The sequence below is a fragment of the Taudactylus pleione genome, unplaced genomic scaffold (genome assembly GCF_031769625.1).
Source record: "Taudactylus pleione unplaced genomic scaffold, aTauple2 ptg000004l, whole genome shotgun sequence".
NCBI classification, from domain to species: Eukaryota; Metazoa; Chordata; class Amphibia; order Anura; family Myobatrachidae; genus Taudactylus; species Taudactylus pleione.
The window spans coordinates 4,675,485-4,691,699 of NW_028284407.1; the positions used below are offsets into that span (position 1 = coordinate 4,675,485).

Below are 16,215 nucleotides of genomic sequence, written 5' to 3' on the forward strand. Positions count from 1 at the left end.
CCCCCCCAATCCCTAGCTCTCCTTTAGTGGTAACTAACCTTAACCTCCACCCCTAGTGCCAAAGGCTAACCTCCCCCCAGGGGTGCCTAAACCTAACCCCCCCTCTCTGCACCCTAAATTTAAGCCTCCCAGAAGGGTACCTAACCATAACCTTCCATCCGGGGGTGCCTGACGCTACCCCCCTTCCCCTAGCCTAACATAACCATCCCCGGGGGGTGCCTAACCTTAAGCCCCCCCCGGTAGTCTCTAAACCTACCCCCCCACCCCCCCGCAGCTAACAGCTCCCAACGCCCGGCTTACCTACGTTCAGTATGCTGGGCGTCTGGATTTCGGCGTGGGGCTAATGATAGGTGTCGATATTTAGACGCCTATCATTAGTCCCATGCCGGGCTTTCACTGTTGGAAAGCCGGCTGTCGGCATTTCGATCGCCGGCTTCCTGACTACATCCCCTCATGGGGACCTATATTTATTACTTGATGGTGATACATGGACATGTTCTATAAAAAAAGTTGACCTTACTCTTTGACACCCATTGTCTCTTCTGAAGTATTTTATTTAATAGCTGTTTATTAACATTTATATAGCGCCAGCATATTCTGTTGTACTTTACATTTGACAACACAGTAATAAAACAAGATTGGGTGCTAACAGACAGACAGCTAGGGTAAGAGGGCCCTGCTCGCAAGCTAACTATCTATAGAAGTATGTGTCCTGGTTACAGCCAGTTAGTTTGGGATGTAGTCGCGATGCCAGTGGTCACAATACCGGTGCCGGAACCCCGACAGTAGCCGGACTCCTAGCTCCAGAATCCCGACCGCTGACATCCCGACGGTAAGTATTAGGGTTAGGGGTTAGGCACTAGGGGGAGGGTTAGGGCTAGGCTGCAGGGGGGAGGGTTAGGGTTATTGATATGCAAATGACATGGCATGTTGGTGGGTTGCTAAGATTGTGAATTGTAAAATAAAGTGTAAAATACATAGTACATTTTAGGAAAATTATATGATTCTAATAAATAATTTCAACCTACAAAATGACCGTACCAATAGCCTAAATAAATGTACCTTTTGTCTTATTTTGTTTACATTATAACCTAGATTGTGGATGCACTCCAAAGAGACAGATAGGAGATTGCACAGGTTGGTAAGCTGAGCTAAACTGCACTAGTATGACACTATCCATGTTGAGTTTGTGGATTGTGAACTAGATGTGTGAACTTTAAAACATTAGATTTTTGCAAGTCCTCAAGTTATGGAAACAAGTCTCCTGTTATTACTCAAACCAACACTCTTCTGGTAATTAAATATATAGAAATATTATAGAGTGCTTCCCTTAATGACAAGAATACAAATTTCACCATTCTATTAACTGATAGTTGAACTAATGTTGAGCTACTTCCTTCTTCCATCTCCTCAAACCTTCCTCATAAAGCCCTAAAGTTACCACGGAGGGGCTAAATGTGAGAGAGGTGACGGGACCCAATGTTAAACCGATGGGACTGTCCTGTTGTGACTTTAGCACTGTTATTAATGAGTGATATGATTTCAATTAAATAACAATAAGGATCCGTTGAGTATGGGCATGCTACTGTACAAATGCCGCACTCGCTAGTCACACAGGCAGAGCGGCAGGTAAGGTCAATCCTGCTGCTCTGTCACTAAAGAAAGTAGAGGCAATCCCATGAGGCTGTGCTGCGTCAGGGGTCAGAGGAGCCGCTCCCTGATTGGAGGAGCTCATCACATGCTCCTTCCCTCCCTCCCCCTCATGGTTGTCCATCAATGGTTCTATCATGGCATGAGTGATCTTGGCCACCTATGATCCGCCATCTACCAACTGAGCTCCTGCCACCAATGTCTGCCATTGGTTCTACCTTATTTATGGCAAAACTAAACACCATCCTCATCAATCCATCAATGGTTGTTCACCATTGATGGTCAGTGGCCATCCCGCCTCCCCCCTCATTCGTGAAAGTGGCTGTATGGCTTAAGGGGAGGGTATATGTGGTCATTGGGGTGTCTTATAGAAGGAAATGCTGAATGACCTCTTCAAATGTGAGCAGTAGAAGTAATGTAAAAAAGGGTGCCTCTTCCAGTTGCCACCACTCCCAAAAGACTATACACATTTACAAAACAATAGATCCTAGGGTGTTCTATATGCCCGTACTATTAATTATTTTAAATAGGAACTCCCTTCATCTGGTGTGTGTCCATTGTGCTAAAATGTAACTAAGGTGTCCATACGTTTAGGAGTTTATTTGTAAAGGTGTATGATATGATTTCTGCTTATTGCATAGTTTTATACTATGTTTACATTTTATATACATTGATTATTGTAGGCATCGTACCTGCCCAGTATATCTAATCTATGGGGAATATTAAAATTGCGGCGATAAAGTATCGCGAGTGACATCATTTCGCCTTGTGAAAGTATCCTCCGTATTCAATTCCGGACACTTTTCGCCGGTGCGGAAACTCAGTGCAATGGAACCGGCGATAAAGTTTCGCCTATGAATAGGTGTCGAAAAAAGTGCAGAATTGGGGTTTTGGGGTGCAAACTTTGGCTAAAAACCCTGCACCCTTGGGACAGTCCCCCAAAGGTAAACTGCGTCAAAAAAAGTAAAAAAAAAAAAATACTTTAGATCACCCCAAAAAAGTACTTTCATTTTGGGGGTGAAAAAGACCAAAGTTGGGGGACAATTTTAAAAACTAGCGAAATAGACTCCAGGGGGGTCCCCAAGTATGCCCCAGGTGTTTTTAAGTTTACAGGTGCTTGCGGCAGGTGGATTTTTTAAGTTTTTTAAAATTTCACTTTAGCAACTTTCAAATATGCTAGCACCCATTTTCGTGTACCCCAAATTTGCTGGGACTACTTATTTTCTGCAAAAAAAACCTGCTAAATGCTATTCTTCACCACTTGTGCAAAGACACTAATTAGCAGCTATTGAGAGCATTAAAGTACCCCAAATACCTTCAGCAGGCCTATTCGGAGGTATCTATAGTGATCCCCAATGTCAATGCATCTTTTGGAGGGTGTCAGGCTGATTTCCACAAATCTGACAAGACTTTTCGCCAGGTCCGAATTCGCCGGGTCCCGTTTTCGCCGATTTCTAATTGAATGCGGGTACGAGCGCAAAACTTTTTTGCATGGAAAACCAGCGATGTCGGCGAAAAGTCCAGGACTTTTCACACCTAATTGAATATGCCCCATAGGGGTATATTTACTAAGGTGCGGGTTTTTAGAAGTGGTTTTGTTGCCCATAGCAACCAATCAGATTCTAGCTATTACCTTCTAGAAGGTGCTAGATAAATGTTAAGTAGAATCTGATTGGTTGCTATGGGCAACATCTCCACTTCTAAAAACCCGCACCTTAGTAAATATACCCCATAGTATGATTGCAGCCTGCTTCCGATTGTCAAATTTATTTTCTAGCTGTAATAATCTTGACTTGAATTATTTAAATGGACGGTGCTCTAGTTTCCTCTCACAATGTAAAAACACACATCTGCCAATTTGGAAACACCTGGTCCTGGGTCGCCTATACTTCCATCTTCGCTCCCCCTTTTGACAAAAGCCGGCTGCGCCACTGCATTTGGTCGCAAAGCTGTTTTACAAAGGAACTTCTATTTAACAACACAGCTCCCTAAGCGGGACTCGGGGAGATGTACCAAGCCTTGCAGAGAGATAACATGAAGAGAGATAAAGTACCAACCAATCAGCTCCTAACTGTCACATTACAGGCTGATTTTGAATAATGACAGGTAGAAGCTGATTGGTTGGTACTTTATCTCTCTCCAAAGTTTAGTACATCTCCCCCCTAATGTTCTTATAGCCTGTACAGAACAGAAACATAATCCATCTAGTAAAAGTTGTACTAGATATAATTAGACATAGAAAAACATTTAGGTTAGAATGCCTTTTAAAATAACGTTTAGCATATTATTCTCTCTTTTATCTGCCTAGCCTATACTTTCTAACCACATATGCTGTAGTACGGTTACCAGTTGTCCTCATTTATGTGGTGAACCTGCCTTCTGTGACAATGTGTTTCCTGCCCACTATACATGTTCTGTGTGCGGTTAGAATCTGCTCGTATTTTACCTATTAGAGTATCAAATGAGTGTTTGTTTGTTTTTCCTCTGAAAAAGGAGAGACAGTTGTAAAGACTCCAAAAATAGAAGCTGCTTTGTATGTGCTTGTAAAATGCTTCAGAGGACAAATATGGGTAGCCTCGCTCTGCTGTCACAGTACAGGTAGTACATAGTCATTGTAATCCTGCCTGACATAGGGCCTGATTCAGAGCTGAACGCTCTGACCAGAGCGCTCGCTCTGAATCAGGGCCCTCCTCCATGAAAATGGAGCGGCCTCCTGGACACTCGTATAGCTGTGGGTGACCACCCACAGCTATAGCGAGCGTCCATGATGATGGTCGCGATGGTCTTGACCATCGCGACCATCGGACTTGCGACGGAGACCCTGCGGTAGGGTCTCCCTGCCACAAGCCCTGGAGTGATTTTGGCTCTATCAGGGAACGCCTCCATCTGGCAGGCACGCCCACCAAAGGGGGCGTGCTGTCAATCAACATCGACAGCACGCCCCCTTTGGTGCGAGACCTGGAGCGATGGGAAGCCCGTCGCTCCCCGGGTCTTGCGCATGCGCACGACGGAGCTCCCTCCGTTGTGCGCATGCGCAGTGGGGAACATCGACCCGCTTGCGAGCGTACTGAATGACCCCCATTGTACTGACATTGTCGTTCACAGACATCCCGGGTGTATACAACAGCCGATGCACTCACGATATATCGTTCGTCGATTGAATGAGCAATATATCGATAAGTGTGTAATCTGCGTAAGATGTGTGAGGAGTCAAAATGCAAAGGGAAGGAGTCTATAGTAATCGATAAACCGCCCAGTCACTGTGTCACAAGCCAGGATCAAGTTGGTCTGGAGGGGGCATCTTAGGAAAGGGCATGACCACACATCAGAAGAGTAGCCTGGTGCTGGATCACACCCGTCTTGTTCCCATCCCCTAAAAGGACAATTTTATTGCCTGATTGATTGGTATACACCAATAATAAGTCACTTTAGGGCATCTTTTAAAGAGATTAGAAACAATAGTTTTTATTCAGTAATGAAAATTGCCCCAAAGCAAGTACCCCCCCCCCCCCCCCCGCCCCGCCTTCTAACATGATTCTCCCAGGCCTCACTCCTGCAGAAGGAGCAAGTGCCTGGAGCATTATATTAAGTGCAGGGTGTGCAGTGCACCCTGATTTCTGGATATAGGGGGGCCCACACCGCACACTCTGCACTCACAAGTCTAACGCCACTGTAGTCACCAAGATGGCACAGGACCATTTCCCCAAAGATCTGTGTATATAATAAAGCATTGGGAAAATAGCGCCAACACCGGAGTCTAAAGGTCTGATTCAGAGCCGGACGCTAAGCTGCTCTCTCACGTAGCCAAAATGGGCCTGGTATGCAAATGTCGCACTGTCTGGTGGAGGGACGCCCTCTATGCCTTAGAGAGCGAACGCACACCAGTATAAAGACGCCCACCTTTCTCTCTTAGCACACGTCATCTCCAGGAGGCGTGTGATTAATCGGTGACATCGAGAGTCATCGGAGCTGCACGCAGCACTTGAGGTAGACCCTACCCCACTGCAAGCACTGCGATCACTGCAGGTTAAAATATAAGCAAGTGACGTGTACAATGACGCTACATTGCTAATTATGCACACTCCTAAAACTCTGTTTTGACGCCCAGACACGCCTACGTTCGCAGCACCACTCCCCCTGTTCACAAGCACCTTCCCCTGTTAACACCCACAAACGGCGCTGTCACTCAAAATAGCATCTAGTCTGTGTACTACGAGCGCACGATTCCCGGGCGCAGTGATTGGTTCGCGCATGCGGTCTTTGACGCATGAACAAACGTGCAATAATCGCCCATAGCGTGCGTACGCAGCTTAGCGAATGGGACTGAGTCGGGCCCTAAGTGCCTGAGTATACTTAACGCATGCGTGGGCAAGAGAAGGGGCACAAACAGACTGTATACGGACCTCTGCCCTCTCTTAAGACGGTCCTTATGGGGAGATGGGATAGGCAGGTCGGAGGCCAAGAGGTGAAGTGAGATCCTGATTTCTGCTGTTATTAAGATGGTGCCACCTGAGACAGATTTTCATCTCATCCATAAATGAGCAGGAAGATTATTAGTAAATGATGGCCAAGTGTAGTGGGAAAAAGGGGATGGGCAAAAAATGGCAAACGTCATGCAGCACCGCCCGCTGCCAGCCACTTCACAGTAATTCACCTGCGATAATTTTTTCAAATTGGCTTTTTAAACGTTATTTCTAAAAACTTCCAGATTGTAAGGTCTCACGAGCAGGGCCTTCTTACCCCCATGTCGGTACCTTTTCTGCCAGCCGTGTATGTCCTCGGTCCATTTCAATGGATGATTTTTTTTTTTCATTAATACGTTCAATTTTAAATTAATCAGAACTGGGCATAAATAATTAGCTGTGTGATATCTGATATTGAGTTCATTTGAAATAGAATAGTTACCTATTGTTGGGCATTTAATATTTTAACAATATATCTGCAAATATTGCTCAGACCTGCCAGAATAAAAAGCTGTCCGATACCATGTATTGTGCAATTGAAAAATTGTTAATGGAAGACCTTATCACGTTGAAAGTGTATTCTGTCTTTCCAAGGCATATGCAATATCTAGGGAGAATATGACTGCCGTTACTAATAATATAATGTAGGTGTTTGCCGTGTCATATATACCTCTTCAGCCACGCTTTTCATTAGCAATTTGTGATATTGGTGAATAGACTGTCCCAGCTACGGTCAGGATCCCTCGCTTTTTCTGTGCGTTGCTTTGATTTCGCCGTGGTTGATGTCGCTGTGGTATTATAGCTACTGCCTTTCCGTTAGCTAGAAGCGCATAAAGCCTACTATTGTACAGTATATACTGTATTATCTTTTGTATGTTGACGCAGATGATGATGAATCTTCGTAGGGACGAAATGTTAATATATTAATAATTAATTAAAAATGCAACAATAACTATGATTGTTTTAATTGCTCCTTGTTCTGACAAAAATAAATAAATGTAACAAAATCACTTGTAATGGATATTTATCAATAAAATAAATAAAATTCCCAGCTTCCCTTGTTATACAGCCGTGGAATAGTACGGTTTATCTCATCACTTTGCTAGGCCAATTTCAGGGGATATGCACATGGGTAGGGGGCTTTCAGCAACAAACAAACAATAAAAAATAAATAAATAAATAAATAAATATATATATATATATATCAGGTTGAGTCTCCCATATCCAAAATGCTTGGGACCAGGGGTATTTTGGATATCGGAATATTCCATATTTTGGAATATTTACATAAAATAATGAAATATCTTGGGAATGGGACCCAAATATACACACAGAATGCATTTATGTTTTATTTACACCTTATACACACAGCCTGAAGGTTATTTTATACTATATTTTTAATAATTTTGTGCATCAAAAAAAGTTTGTGTACATACATGAAATTCATTTATGTTTCATATACACCTTATACACACAGCCTGAAGGTTATTTTATACTATATTTTTAATAATTTGTGCTTTAAACAAAATTTGTGTACATTGAACCATCAGAAAGCAAAGGTTTCACTTTCTCAGTCATGCTAAAAATATTCCGTATTTTGGAATATTCCATATTTCGGAATATTTGGATATGGGAGACTCAACCTATATATATATATATAGGCAACACTAAATGGTTAAAATGTTCAGAGAAGACAATAGCCAACTGATCAAAATCTCAATATATTTTTCATTGAAACATTAGTCAGTTGGAGTACTGGAGTACTGTCATGTTAACCCCTGAGTGCCGCCACTGCAACTGACATACTACTGGTACTTGTTCCCTATTTGAAGGGAATATATATAATGCTATAGCCATCCTAAAATACAGTGGACCAGTACTGTACATGTAATGCCGCAGTGCTTGTTAAATGGGCGTGCAGTGGTACATAACCCATTCATGTATGGGGCAAAATGCTTACAAGACAGAAAAGCATCTGATTCGCTGACAAAGGGATTTTTACCATTTGATATGCAACAAAATAATTAGAATCCCCTTTATGTAGCTATTTTGGCCAATGTATATTTTGTTTAATTCATTTCTTTTTTTTATTTGGGCAGTGGGGGCTCTTGTTTCTTGTTCACATAGAAATTGTAATATATTTATCTCCCCCCTCCCCCAAATGCAGGACCTGGTCATTCTTTGCAAATGTTTGCAAAATATATAATCACTGTTCATTGGTCTCACAACTGAAGTGATGGCTTTGTGTGGGAGTAGTCCTATAGGACTTGCCAGGGTGCTTGAAGAGTATGTTACGTATTATATGACTACACAGTACTTTTCCTTTAACAAGACACAGTGGGGCCCTGAGTTTGGACACTATGCCATATTTGCGCTAGTGGTCGATGTTTTTCAACTTCACGTGTCTAAGAAGCTAAAACATTGCACAGCGTAAGCGTCCCACAGTGTGTACAAACAGAGGTGCAGTAGCGATTAAGACGCATGGTCTCAGAAATGTATTCGGCTTTCCTGGGTAGTGATAGGGAGGTGGCTGCTCAGGGAATATAGCATAAAGCAGGTAAAAGTTTCAATGGTCCGTTCGATGGTAGCGTATAAAAACGCACAAAGTGGGCATCCCAGTCCTTGTACATTGAAATGCACGCTTGTACACCAGGGGAAGGGCTGATACCAGGGCCATCTTAACGTGTAGGCACACTGGACAGCTGCCCAGGGCCCCACAACGTTTGGGGCCATCGAGAGGGGAGGGCTGGGCCGGGGTGCATCTACATGGAGTGCGCAACCCCTCGTTCCATGCATAAGGCAGCCGGCTTAAGAGTCAGGGAGAGAACTGAACTGCACTGCGAGCTATAGAAGAGAAAAGGGAGCTGGAGTACGTAATCCTCGCTTCACATCGTGTTTTTTATGTTTAAACCTTTAATTTTGTTGAAAGTAACAATAAATCTAAAGGTTTTATTTTATTAACAGTTTACATTTTTATTCCCATGAATAAGTGATTAAGGGCCCCAGTGCATTGCTTTGCCCAGGGCCTACAATGCTGTTAAGACGGCCCTGGCTGATACTAGCATTAGTATATAGTGACGGCAGAAGACACTAGAGCGTTCGCAGCAGGGTGCAACTCAGAATCAGTACCAATAAGTGTTTGCTACATTCATTGATCCTGCTTAGGACCAAGCGAAATTAAAAATCCCAATTTCAGCAAAAACATTATTTTCTATTACGGTTATAAAACCACATACTTTTGAGCATGAAAGGGCTGTAGAAAAAAATAAACCCCCTAACATTATACAATAATTTAAAACTACTGACGCATGCACCAATAACTTTAAACATGCATCAATACTCAATTATTCTTGTTATTTCAAAATGGCTCATTATGGAAATACAATATCTTAAGAGACGGGCATGATCAAAAACAGCAGATTTCATGATCAGGGGCGCCGACCTTTGCTATGTAAATGAGTTGCAAACTCATTATACATGCCAAATGACAGAATTAATAAGAGGGGGCTACTAAACGAAACTCTGTAGAGAAGCTGGAGCTTGTGATTGAATAGTGTAATTCTTCATGATTTTAATATAACACCACAGGCTCTTACCTGAATGGTCTTGTATACATATATACAATCTAATCATCTTGGGTTTGCAAATCAAGTCAGTCGTCTATACAGAGAGAGTCTCTCTTAAATGCTGCTTAGAGTTCTTGAGAGGTCATGTTAGTATTTTACTGATGGGAGGGTGTGATGTCATGTTATGTAAGTAAGGAATGAAAAGAATAATATATTGATGTAAGCATCTAGAAAATTGCAGTGCTGCCACATAAAGCCTTAGATACTGCCATAACAGGATGGCTTAGGGATATAGGACCTCATTCAGAGGCGGTCGCTAGGGCACGATCGATCGCAACGAGCGATTTTTTCGTCATGTGCGCATGAGTGTAGTCGGCATTGCGCGTGCGCAAGCCAGTTCTTGCGAGCTATATGGAGTCTGTCGTCAGTCACTACTTGGTCGTAGCTCTGATTGACAGATAGTTCCGTTTATGGGTGGTAACAGGTGAAGGTGCATGTGAACGGGGGCGTGGCGCTGCGAACCAGGCGTGTCTGTCGTAAAAAGAGAGATTTAAAGGCGTGCATAAATTACTGAGCGGGTCATCGCACACGTCATACCGCAGCCTTTAAGATGCTACTTCTCGTAGTGCTGGAGTGAGCCCAATGTCTACCTCGAGCACTGCGACTGCAGGCGATGGTTTCTGCCTCTGCCGATGTCTGGAGTCAATTAACAAAGTAACAGGTGTTTGTCATTGCAATGTATATTAGCAAAGTGGTTGCGTTAATTGGCTTTTTTTCTTTTTAAAAGGACATTACATTTGGTTGGTCTCGGTATGTGATATTTATATTACATTTGTTTGCAAAACCTTTTAAAATATATTTAATAATCATAATTCCCTTTTTTTTTGTTCAAATGCTAAATACATGTATTTGTAGACGTTTTTTTATATTTTTTTAGGTTTGTGGTACTGCACTACCCAGCATGCTTTGTGTTTGTTATTTTTTTATAATAAAGCCCATAACCAGATTTCTTAAACCAAACATCAAAAAACACATGCAAAATTTACATTAGAAGAATAGACAAAAAAAACAAGGCGATTGCACGCTGCTTGCATCCGCATCAAAATAGGCAAAAGAACCATCGAAAGTGCAGATGTGAAAACTTGACTCTGCCAAAAAACCACGATGGTCACCTAGCTTGGCGCCAGCGACCGACAAATTTCTGCGACTGTAGTCCTCGCTCACCCCTTTACGAGACTCAGGAGGTGTGTTTTCATGGTGATGGGAGTTTCCTCGCCTACGATGTGCGCTGCGATTTTGCGCTCGATTTGCATTTTCTCGCTCTTTTATGATACGATCGATCGCGCCCTATCGACCGCCTCTGAATGAGGGCCATAATGTGATCAATATGTGAGAGCAATAGAAATGCAACCATTATACAACAGGATGCACAAAGCCTTTTCTTAAGCATGGTGACAATCCTGCCTACTGTCTCCATGCATTCCATGCTGGTCAGACATATCTAGGCATAGAAACCTAACATATAGAATCCCTGAAAAACACAACCTCACATTTAATATTCCTTTATATATTTCGATACAGAAAATGGATTTTCAACTCTTCTCTATAAATAGAACCCTTAGGGGCCCATTTATTAATTATTGGGTTTCAGATTGCATTGCTTCACATCAATACAAACTTCACATTGTTTATCTTTATATCGTGCTTCTACCCATAACAGCTCATAACTATTGACTTTGTTCTTTTATTGACTATTACCTACTTTAGTACACACTATACTTTCTGCCTAACTACCCACTGGAATTATGGCCTTTGTGTTTTTCATGTTAATATTGCCTCATATTTACTGTAGTTGAACACACTGTACATCATACCCCTCTCTTTTCCCACCACATCTACATCCAAACCACCCTACCCCTTCTATCCCACCCCCACTCTCTACTTCCCTAGTCGGTCATCATGCCTCCTCGCTCCCATCTCATACCCATCCTCACCTTCTGCCCTCATCTTCCTCCGAGAGCCAGTCCACCCTCTCACAATAGCAACTTAGCCTATTTCATCCATATCTCCCCTCTTCCCTCTCTACCTTTCTCCTTTGTCCTTCCAGAATTCCAGATCCATCAGTAACAAACTTCCCACTATCCACAACCTCTTCATCTCCAACTCACTTAACCTTTTTGCTATCACTGAAACCTGTTTTTCTCACACTGATACCACTTCCCCGCTGCTCTTTTTCCTACAAGGGCCTCTCCTTTACCCACTTCTTCATACCTGATGACTACCCTGGCAGCAGGGTGATCATCCTCCTATCCCCCAATTGCTCCTTTCATCTCATCCTTTCTGTGTCTTCCCTTTCCTTCTCCTCCTTTGAAGCCACTCTATTCATCTTTTCCAACCCATCCATCTCCGTGATCTACCGTTCTGCTGGCCTAACTTCCCAAGTCCTTGATAACTTTGCCCCATGGCTTCTCCACTATCTTTCCTCTGACCTCCCCTCCATCATCCTAAACAACTTTAACATCCAAATGAAATCCCCAATGATCCAGCTTCCACCAATCTTCTCACCCTTTCTTCCTCTTTTGGCCTTTCAATGGACCTCCTCCCCCACCCTCCTCCTCGGCCACTCTTTTGACCTTGTCTTCTGCCTTCTGTGTGCTCTCTCTGACTTCTCCAACTCTCCCTTCCCGCTCTCTGACCACCATCTCCTCTCTTTCACCCTCTCCCCTTCTCCTGTACCACTCCTCATGCCCAAATCTACCATCACCCGATGCAATCTCTATCCTCTAGACTCTGCTATACTGTCCTCCTTGCTTGATATCCCTCCAATCCAACCTGACCTGCCTCAACAAGACTTTTACAATCTCACCCTCTCCTTTGCTTTCGACACTGCTTCCTCCTCCTCTTGGGTCCCACTTTGCCGCTCCAAACCCCAACCCTAGTACTCCAAACTTACCCTGTTCCTCAAAAAATGCACCCACTCCACCAAACGCCACTGGAGAAATTCTCGATTCTGGGCAGACTTTCTCGACTCTAAGTTCATCCTCTCATCCTACAGTTCTGCCTTTTCCCTTGCTAAGAATTCCTTTTTCAAGTATCTCATCTCCTCTCCCTACCATATTCCCTTACTGCCATTGACTATGCCTCCTTTTTCACCTCCAAATTCAAGGCTATCTGTCAAGAAATCTCCACCCATCACTCTGCCGCCCCAACCTCCCCCCTTCTCTCTCCACATCCACCCCCTCTGTGCTCCTTCCCTCCCCCACCACAGGCAATGAAGTCCATCCCCTCTGCCTGCCACCAGGATCCCATACCCTATCGCCTCCTTTGCTCCCTCACTGCCTGCTTCCACCTTGCTCACCTCTTCAATCAATCCCTCTCCTCTGGCATCCTCCCCTCTACCTTCAAACATGCTTTGGTCTCACCCATTCTAGAAAAACCCAACCTTGACCCCTCCTCACTCTCTAATTACCACCCCATCCCTTTTCCCCATTTTGCCTCCAAAGTACTCAAGCAGATTGTTTACAACCCACTCATCTGCTACATCTCTGGCAACCCCATCCTTTATCCTCTCCAATCTGGCTTTCATCCCCTTCATTCCACTGAAACTGCTGTGGCTAGAGTCACCAATGATCTTCTCTCTTCCAAATCTAGGGGCCACTTCCACCTGTTCATCCACCTGGAAATCTCTGTAGGCTTTGACACCGTGGATTACCCTCCAAACCACAAGCCTCTCTGACACCATTTTCTCTTGGTTCACCTCCTACCTTGCCAACCAATCCTTCTCTGCCTCTGATTCCATTCCCCCCACCTCAGGCCTCTGCTCTTTTCTTTGTATACCTCCTCCCTGGGTGAACTCATCAATTCCTTTGGCCTCCAGTATCACCTCTTTGCCGACAACACTCAACTCTACCTCTCCTGATCTCTTTCCCTCCCTCCTCTCTCGGGTGTCCAGTTGCTTCTCTGCCATCTCTTCACGGATGTCCGTGCACCCTCAAACTCAACTCATTGGCCAGAATTCAATTCAGTGTGATGATGAATGGCCACGGGAGGGAGCTCCTGCAGCTATTCAATACACAGCGCTGTTTGGGCGGCTAAAGGATTTCTGCTCGCACCCCCCTGGGGATGCGAAGGGAAATCCGACAAAAGTGTATGGCACGCAGCTGTTTGCTGGCTTAGCGCAGAGCTAACATACGTGCACTCGGCACTTTAGTCAGAGAATGCCGGTTACCACGCCGTAACACCCAGGTTAAGTCACGAGAACCGGCATTCTCTGACTTATCCACTTCCCGACAAGGGAAACAGCACAGTGTATTGAATAGCTCTGGGAGCTCCCTCCAGCGGCTATTCATCATCGCGCTGAAATTAATTCGGCCAATTGTCTTCCCTCCATTAAGAGTCTCCCCTCCCCCAACATCTCTATCAATGTTGACAACACTACTATCTCCCCTTTACCCCAAGTCCTCTGCCACTGGATCATTCTTGTCTCCTCCCTCTCTTTCACTCCCCACCAATCTCTTGCCCAGTCCTATCATTTCCAGCTCCGCAACATCACTTGCATCAGACCCTACCTCTCCCAGGATGCCACCAAGACTATAGTCCACTCACTGATCATTCCTTGTCTCGACTACTGCATCCTTCTCCTTACTGGCCTCCCTCATTCCTCTCCTATCTGTACTTAATGCTACAGCTAGACATCTTCCTCTCCTGTCTTTCCACAACTGCCTCCCCTACAGAACACACTTCAAACTCCTCACTCTCATGTATAAGACTCTCTCCAACTCCACTGCTCCCTACATCTCTAACCTCATCTCCTTACATACTCCCTCCCGCCTTATCCGGTCAGCCAATGACCGTTGCCTTTCCTCTCCTCTGGTTACTATCTCTTACTCTTGAATCCAAGATTTCTTGGGTGCTACCCCCATTACAGGAATGTTCTCCCTTGTTCAATCAGACTATCTCTTAACCTGCATAGCTTTAAACGGGTGCTGAAAAATCACCTGCCCACTGCTTAACCATTTGCCACAAAGTTCACCTTACCCTCTTTCATCCTCCATCTCACCCACTCTTGTTACCTGCCCTCAGCTCTCCTGTGTCATCTTGTTGTCTCCCCGACCTTTTAGTATGTAAGCTCCTATGAGCAGGGACCTCCTGTATTATCATTTACTACTCTTGCTCACAAGCTACACTCATTTACCCCCTCCTTGGACTCTCTACCTGAGACTCCACTTCATCTTTCCTTCGTATCCTCTTGCAGTGGCTCAAAACCTGTTAGTTGTACCCTATCATATGGGTACCAGTTTCAGCTTGTAACAAATTTTCTGCTTTCCCCATTGGCATCAGTAGCTATGTTGAGAGTTGTAGTGTTATTTGTTAATTGTATACTGTATTACTTAATGTATTGTATTGTGTTACCATGTCATTTGCCCTCTGTGTGGCATGGCAGACCACGTGGCGCACTAATAATAATAATTTCTTATCACCGCTTATAGCGGCACTAACAAATTGCATACCGCTGGCATGTGTAAAGAATCACATGCAGGGACAAGGGCTCCTATGGCAGCCCATCCCTTTAATGTCTACAAGCAAAGTGATGCAATGTACACAAGTCCAATATATTGGTCTTATGTACGTTGGAAATAAAGACACTAGAGAGGTGACCTAATAACTACATAGCAATACATTAAAGGTCATTGTAACGACTGGCAAAGGGACATCCAATTTGACTGTGACTTTTTTTAACCGTACTAATTAGATAGCTTAGAAGGGCATTTAGTGTGGATGTCAGTATAGATTTACAGTGGGCAAAATCATTGCACCGGTAACAGTGATGAAGTGCAGACTGCAGTTACTGTGACTGAGTGGGAGGTTTGGACACTGGTAGGATAGTGGAGGAAATTGGGTATATTAACATGCCTGACAGTGGTTGTTTGGATTCTGGTAGGGTGAGCAAAGTGTGGGTGAGGGCACCACTAGTGTTAAGAGGGAAGGATGTAAAGGTGCCAAGAGTGGGACTATGCGTAGAACCTTACTTATAGAACCTCCCTTCTCTTGTAATTTCTACAACTTACTATGCTACCTGGAGCAATTCCTGCCCAGGCTGAAAGCCTGAGATGTGTTATGCAGATGCCCGGGCTTTCTCTGTCCTCCTATGGAAGTTTTCATACTGGAAAATGTACTTTCCCCATGAACTGCCATGTTAAGCTGGGCACACACGGTACGATGTGTACCCAGCTGTGCGATTCACGATCCGACAGCCGACATATTGGGAGGTCCCCACACACGGAGGGATACGTTGTCTGACCACCTGATATGCCGGCCCCTCCTATCCCCCCCCCTGCAGAGACCAGCATGGGATTGTTCATCGCTTCTCCAAAGCTCTTGTGCATGCAGAAGGATCTAGAGGACCGATGGACGACCCCACGGGAGAGCGCGCAGCGGACGCTATCATGCTCACACACGGAACGCTATAGCTGCGATATCATCCCAATCCGTCAGATCGGCCGCTATATCGCTCCGTGTGTGTGGGGTCTTTAGAG

General features: G+C 44.3%; 1 long non-coding RNA gene across 1 annotated transcript in view; it reads right to left on the minus strand.

The window, feature by feature from the left end:
- Positions 1-16,215, minus strand: part of LOC148543360 (uncharacterized) — a 177,957-nt gene that overhangs the window by 149,623 nt on the left and 12,119 nt on the right. The window lies entirely within an intron of this gene.